This window comes from Lotus japonicus, chromosome 5, assembly GCF_012489685.1.
Source record: "Lotus japonicus ecotype B-129 chromosome 5, LjGifu_v1.2".
Lineage (NCBI taxonomy): Eukaryota > Viridiplantae > Streptophyta > Magnoliopsida > Fabales > Fabaceae > Lotus > Lotus japonicus.
This window is the reverse complement of record NC_080045.1, coordinates 14,310,723-14,318,487: the sequence shown is the minus strand read 5'-3', so window position 1 is coordinate 14,318,487 and position 7,765 is coordinate 14,310,723. Positions and strand designations below refer to the sequence as shown.

The 7,765-nt window shown below is 36.6% G+C and overlaps 1 long non-coding RNA gene across 2 annotated transcripts; it reads left to right on the top strand.

The window, feature by feature from the left end:
* Positions 1 to 1,546: 1,546 nt before the first annotated feature.
* LOC130720436 (uncharacterized) lies at positions 1,547 to 4,220 on the top strand. 2 transcript variants are annotated; one of them, XR_009013055.1, is made up of 8 exons: positions 1,548 to 2,027; positions 2,147 to 2,285; positions 2,361 to 2,407; positions 2,526 to 2,662; positions 2,825 to 2,874; positions 3,058 to 3,132; positions 3,260 to 3,640; positions 3,721 to 4,220. It is a non-coding gene; the product is annotated as an uncharacterized LOC130720436 (long non-coding RNA). The 2 variants fall into 2 exon arrangements; XR_009013054.1 differs by having other exon boundaries at positions 1,547 to 2,027; positions 3,058 to 3,640.
* Positions 4,221 to 7,765: the final 3,545 nt, after the last annotated feature.

The window sequence follows — 7,765 nt, the reverse complement described above, 5'->3', positions numbered from 1 at the left end:
AAGAAACACTCACCCAGATGTTAAAATGATGATCAGGGACAATGAAATTGATGGAAGAGACAAAAGGATTGAATTTTCCACGAAAATATTAAAAAAACTCAAAATATAAACCAAAGATACAGACAAGGTGAGAATCGAAGATGGAAAATTCCGAATGGGAAGAATCAAATGTGAGAGGAAATAATAATATCTCATCCTTCCTCCCACTACCACTCATCACCACTCACCACCAAATCCATCTTAATCTTCCCCTTTTCCCTATTGGTTGTGAACAACAACCCAAGCTCCTTCATTTTTCTTGTAACAAAACCCACATAATTTGTGCTCTCAAAAACCTAGTAACAAAATCCAATTTCTGAAACCCACCCACTCCATCCCCTTTCTACACATATATTCGTCCAGATCCATGAAGCCATCGCACCTCTTAGGAAACGTGGCAACCGACGTGATTTCGACCCAGCCCCAAATTGTAGCAACCCATGAACCCGCTAAGGTCCTGGTGCCAAGACGGTGCCTTCTTCGCCCTCCTCTGCCACTGCATCGTCTTTATCAGACTCAAAAATCCGGGTTGTTAAAAGTTGGATTTTGATTTAGGTTGTATGGTCTTGGTGGTGGGAGAGAAGAGGAAGAAGATGATGGAGATTGAAACTTTTCAGATTTGGAGATTTTGGCCGGGGACTAAATTGAAGCTTCGATGTTTTCCAAAAATTTTCCAACATTTAAATCCACGTGGCAAAGTCTATTGGGGCACTTAACGTGCCAAATCACCCTTCCCGTTAACGTTCACTAACGGTAGCACAGGCAGGGACCAACGTGATTGACGATTTGCAACATTAGGGACTACGGGCGACATTTTCATAGAATAGGGACTAAAATGCCCGACGCGTGAAACAATAGGGACGAAAGTGACCATTCACCCAAAAAAATTTACTTCAAACGAATTTTAACTTAAAAGTAGTTTTTAAGCATTATTAAATAAAAACGGACAAACAACTTCTATCATTTTTTTAAACTCTTATTTTAAACTTTAACTTAAAATTAGTTTTTAAGGTCCAAAAAAGTTAGGCCAAATGCTACCTATGTCTATTTCAAATGTACTTAAAATTATTCAAAACTCAATGTTATTGTTGGTAATCATTTTTTATCAATTGAATTTATAGCAATAATGACTAGATACTAGGCATAAAGAATGCAAATTGAATTACTCCACTTATCAAGTCCCCATTCCTTTTCACGCATGTCTAATTCATTTAAAAAAAAATCAACATATCTATTTAAACTTTGGAGATTACCAAAACTCACATTAATGTGGAGTATTGTAACAAGTCCAATACTATATAATATTTGTTCAAATCTATCTATCTATCTATCTATCTATAAACTATATAAAGGGGGAGTTTTAGCAATCTGGAGGGCAATTTGGTACTTCAATATTTTATTGTACTATACTTGAAATTTAAGTATGGTTATTATGGTAAAAATACTAATTTGTTCTCCTTGATTCAATCACAGCCGTTAGTTCTCACTACAATGTTCCTGGCTTTTTGGCTTCTCAAACGTATCCGTTCTCGCTCATTTCGTTTTCTCCCAGGCCCCAGCCGTTATTTGATTCTTCTCCCAATTTCCCTCTCTCTGAACCAGAAAAACCAAACCCAAATCTCACTCCTTAACCCTAATCCTAACCCTTGCAAACCCTGTAATCGAAGAAAAGGAACCACCTTTTGTTGTTGCTGCTATGTGCCATTGACAGAACCACTGAAATCACCACCGCCATCATCATTGAAAATCCACAATTCCAGACCACCACAACCATTCTCATTCGCCGCCGCGAGTGGTGGTCAAAACCCCTCAATTGTGCAGAATCGACGACGTTAACCTCTTCAACCGCGCCATCTCCTTCTCCAATCCTTCCTCTTCCTCTTCCAACCCAAACACTGATCGCTAATGCTGACCGCACCGCTGCTTCCGCCTTGGATTTGTGGCTCCGCCGCTGCGATGCTCCTTGGCTGGGTTCGTCATGGTGTTAGGTTTCTTTCTCTGCAACTCTTTGATTGTTCTTCTTTCTTTATTTCATTTGTTCATCTCAATCGATCTTATTATGTGATTTAGGATCTCATCTTCTCTTCAATTTTTAATTGACCTGCAGTTTTGCTCTGGAGAAACCGAATTTGAGGGACTTTGATTCATTTGAACTGACGCTCAGGCTCACATTTTTGGGGTTTGAATTGAATTGATGTTTTATGCATTTGTGTTTTTTTACTGTTATGGAGTCGCCAATCCCCATTGTAAGAATCGTTCTCTTTTTACCTCATTTCATCTTTTCAGTTCGCCATTCTGATTTCATATTATCTCTTCTTCAGATTTTGTTGTGAGGCTAAGTTCTTATCTATCATTATCTTCTGCTCCGGTAAGAACCCTTATATTTTCACTTTTTTTTGTGCCTTTTTGAATTCTTCCTGCCGCACTGTTAAGGTTTCTTCTTCTTTCATTGCAACGGGAATTGGTTGTTACTTGGGATTTTCCAGTGAGGGAATTTCAGGGTTATGGATTATCTTGAAGATGATTGGTAGACATCTTGCTTTTGAAAGATTAGGATGAATTAAAAGATAGTCAGGAGTTTGAGATTCAAATGTTGGAAATGGGAATTCAGATGTTGGACCTGGTGAGTATTTCCTGCTTCCAATTTTTTCATCTTTTCTTATTTGATGGAAAGTAGTGCCTTGATTGATTGTCTTGGAATCAATTCAATATTTGAACTGATTGTCCGGGTGTGTATCTCAATCCTTATTGATTCTTCGCTGATTTCATTTTTTATTTGGACAAGATCTGTTCTGAAGATACTATGAAGCTGTGTAAATCTTTGTTCCTTGAAAGGTAAGAATTTCAATTTCTCACAGGAATATACTCTGACGCAAGAGGTACCATGGTTGATTGAGAAGGGAACCCACAACTAGTGTTTCTTTTAATCATGCTTCAGTTTTTGCTTTCTTATACTGGCTTGGCATATTTCTACCTGATAGCTACCTCTATGTTGTCTTAAAATTATCTTTGTGCCAGATTCTACAATTAGAAAAAAGACTAAAAGACCAATTTGAGGTCAGAAGCATGTTGGCGCTTGGATACAGACCCAAGGTTGGTTACTTAAGCATAGTTTTTATCTCCAGTTATGTTAAGTTCTTATGAAATTAATTTCCTTCAAAAGGTTATTATTTTACACATTGAATGTTATATGTCTCCGGCAATGGAAATAAATAATCAGACGAGGTGGATGATACACCAGAAATTCAATATCATGAAGAAGAGAAGCACCTACTTGAGAAAGACAGGTTACAGCTAGGAACTGTTGTGGCTCTAAAATTTATTAAACTCCCCTAAAGTAATTTTGGTACTTCACTTTCTGTTAAATTTTGGGTGTCATTTTGTGCAGTTATCTTTCTAAGTTTCATGTATTAAATAATGTGTTCAAAAAAGTGTATATCTCTCTGGGCATAATTGCATTTAGTTTTTCTTGATTGTCAGCAATTCTACAGTGTGGGACGTACAAGTAGGCAAACCATGTTCAAGTCCCAAGCCCCCTTCTTTTGTCTTCTATAATTTTGCCTTGAATGTTGGTAGTTATTGATACTTAATTTGATGAAAGGTAAGTTGTCTATGCATTAGGAGAAAGTTAAGAATATATAAATTATTTATGTTCTTTTGATTCACTTTTCTTCTCTCCAGACTTGATGGCATGAAAGGTGAAATCACGGAAATAGTGCAATCTGTCTATGACTAACCGGTGAACCCCCAAAGGGAAAGATAAGATTGTGTTATCCACATCTGATGTGGTTCCAGTTCAGAGACAAGGTGAATCGACTTCAGCTACTGAGATTGTTAACACAATGCATGAAATGAGCCTGAAGAGCCACCGGGTTTCGCTCTCTTGCATAGTCATCTGAATAATAACAATAGGAGAAACAAGATAAAGGAAAGGCGTGGGTTCAAAGGCAGGAAATCAAGAATCCCCTGCATAACAGTTGTAAGATTCCCAACCATCACAGGAAGCAGTGGGGATGATAATAGCAATTGCCTCCTGGATTTTCAAGAGATGTGGAGCACATTGCACCATCTGATTGTAGTGTTGAAGATCCTGATGTACCGCCTGGATTTGGTTGATAAATTGGATGATGTTTCAATTTTTACTCTCTTCAATCAAGAATTGATGTGCAAATTGGAACCAATACTCACCATCTGATCTCATTAAAACTAATGAAGGATCATGATCCTCTCCCAATGAGAGGATTTCAAAATATAAAATTCTCTTTCCCAAGAATGTAACCACGATCTCCCTTAATTTCCCCCCTCTGAAGTTCTGAAGTTTTCCCCTTTGAAGACGAAAATCAAAGCAGTAGGTAGAAGAATGATTTCTTCTATCAGTTGAATCATTTGAGGAGAAAAATTGAATTATATTTATTCCATAACCACTTTCAAAAAGTTTTACTTATTCTAGAGGTAGAGGGTAAATAGAAAATTCTCCGGGAAGATAGCAAATCCTCATCATACCTGAAATATATATTCACGAATTGATACATAATCCATTAAATTGATTGAATTATAACTCAACATAAACAAACAAGAATGAGAACAATTATTTCATTCAGCACTACATGCGTAATTTTTTTTTTCCGAAAGCAAAATGTAAATTAATTGATGAGGAAATGTCAAGGATTTACAACCCTCCTCAAAAGGGATAAAAAAAAATAGCAAAGCTAGCAACAACCTAACCTGCCTAAAGCACCACGGGTAATGTTTTATATTCCTTTTATTATATGCTTCTTTTGAGCTACTTTATTTTTGCTATAAAAAAAGTTAAGAAAAGTAGCTACTTTATTTTATGCTTCTTTTGCTACTTTAATATTAATCCATAAAAGTTAAAGATGGTGAATTTAATATTAAATATTATATCAATGCAAAAAATAACCTTTCCATATTCTCCGGGAAGATAGCAATTCCTCATCATACCTGAAATATATATTCACGAATTGATACATAATCCATTAAATTGATTGAATTATAACTCAACATAAACAAACAAGAATGAGAACAATTATTTCATTCAGCACTACATGCGTAATTTTTTTTTTTCCGAAAGCAAAATGTAAATTAATTGATGAGGAAATGTCAAGGATTTACAACCCTCCCCAAAAGGGATAAAAAAAAATAGCAAAGCTAGCAACAACCTAACCTGCCTAAAGCACCACGGGTAATGTTTTATACTCCTTTTATTATATGCTTCTTTTGAGCTACTTTATTTTTGCTATAAAAAAAGTTAAAAAAAGTAGCTACTTTATTTTATGCTTCTTTTGCTACTTTAATATTAATCTATAAAAGTTAAAGATGGTGAATTTAATATTAAATATTATATCAATGCAAAAAATAACCTTCCCATTATCCATTTTCCCAGCAACTATACAAATATTAAACTAATTGGGTTTTAACTCTATTAAAATTTAATTATTGACCATAAATTTTTTTGTAAATAGGTTTTATGTTATTTAGTAAATTACTATTTGGTTCATATGAGTTAGGCTTGAGAAGGTTGTTCTCAAGCTTTTTTCACGGGAAAAAAACTTTCAAACTTATTGTTTCTTATATCTAATATTAATTTTATTCTTTTAATTCATAAACTTCTTTTATTAAACGTAACAAAAATAACACAAATTTTTTAAAATTACGTGCTATAAAAAAAAGTGAATATTATATGAGGTTATTGCTAAATTTTACAATGAGACTTCATTCATTTCCAAACATATGAAAAGTACATGAACTTACATATGACACATTTAAGGACTTTTGCTACTTTGTTCTTATCATATCAACTTTGGAGAGAAGAATATTGGACTGGGCGTTGCAGGGGCAACGCCCAGCATGTAGCCCGCCCTGTGGCGGGGCCCTGGCCTTAAAATTGGGCCTTGATCTCGGAGGCCCAATTGGCCCAATAGGTAGTACTCAAGCTCTATAAATAGGAGGTAGATACCAATTGTAAATGACTTTTGCTCATTTGATGAAATGATACATGAAATTCAGCATTCTCTCTCTAGCGCGATTCTCCACTCTCTAGGTACTATACCTTTCATCAATGTTCATGGCCAGAACATTTGGCGCCGTCTGTGGGGATCGAACCCACGACCACGTGTGGAAGGTTGACGCGTGTTGGACGCGTGTGGAAGGTTGGAAGTCATGATGGTTTTGGGAAGGTGGGTCGCGTGTAATGGGGAGTTACTGCGCACGATGGGACGGTTATGGAAAGTGAAGTGACGGTTCCGGAGAAAGAGGAAAATTGATGTAACTGACACATCACGTGGGGCAGTCACGTGGGGCAGTTAGGGATTTGAAAGAGTTTTGAAATAAGGGAAAGCGCGAAAGGCCTCGCCACTGAAGAAACCAAACGCCATCGCCTGACAGGTGATACCAGCAACAAAGTTTAGTCGCTCCAGAATGATGCCCGCCGGCGAACAATCATGTACCTGCCCCAGCTAATCGCCAGCACGGAGCAATCGCTCTCGCCGCTTGTGGACTTGTGGACTTGCCGGCTCGGGTTGCTCGCCAAGTCAGTGGACTGGGTGGCTAAAGATGTTAGTTTCCTTTTGCTCACGCCATGTTGGCGATATAGTTTACCACACTTTTCTCAAGTCATGTTGGCAGCTTAGATCCCAGTGTACAATAGGACACATGTAAAGGCATTTAAAAGACACACTTATCTCTCATACTTCGAGCTCGGTGTCTTGTGGACTAGTGGACTAGTGGACTGGGCGAGCCCCTAGAGGGGCAACGCCCAGCATGTAGCCCGCCCTGTGGCGGGGCCCTGGCCTTAAAATTGGGCCTTGATCTCGGAGGCCCAATTGGCCCAATAGGTAGTACTCAAGCTCTATAAATAGGAGGTAGATACCAATTGTAAAGGACTTTTGCTCATTTGATGAAATGATACATGAAATTCAGCATTCTCTCTCTAGCGCAATTCTCCACTCTCTAGGTACTATACCTTTCATCAATGTTCATGGCCAGAACAAATTTGTTTGGAAAGAAACCAAAGATTATTTGAATTATGATACTTTGCATAGACAATGACTTCTTATGCAATGTAGTGGAGATTACATTTTTAATCAAACCCAGACTAAAAAGAGGACAAGAATTATAAATAAACAAAAATAATTACGTTTCTACAAAATAAAAACAAACACATCCATCACGATAAAAAATACAAATTTATGTTTGCTTATATATAAAATTAATTTTTTTTCTTTTATTCCTAAATTTTCCTTCAATAAACATAACGAAAATAACCCAATATTTATTTTAAAAAAATACATACAAAAACTAAAATGAATACCCCCGTGCATCGCACGGGTAAAAATACTAGTATATCAACAAAGGCGCAGACCGAGCAAATTTTTGAAATATCAAATAAGAATAACGATGCTCAAGAGAAAGAACCAGTGGAAGAGATAAAACAATATTATGATTATCGTTATCTTTCTCAGTGTGAGGCAATTTGGAGAACATTTGACTTTACCATACACAAACGATGAGCGTCAATGCAAAAACTAAGTTTTCATCTTCCAAATGAATATTTGGTATATTATAATGATGATAAAGACGTTGGAGATGTTCTTGAAAAGAGTGATACAAGATCCACAATGTTTATAACTTGGTTTGCAGCTAATGAGAAATATCGGGACAGGCGGAATCTAACATATGCTGAATTTCCCTATAGATTTGTTTATCA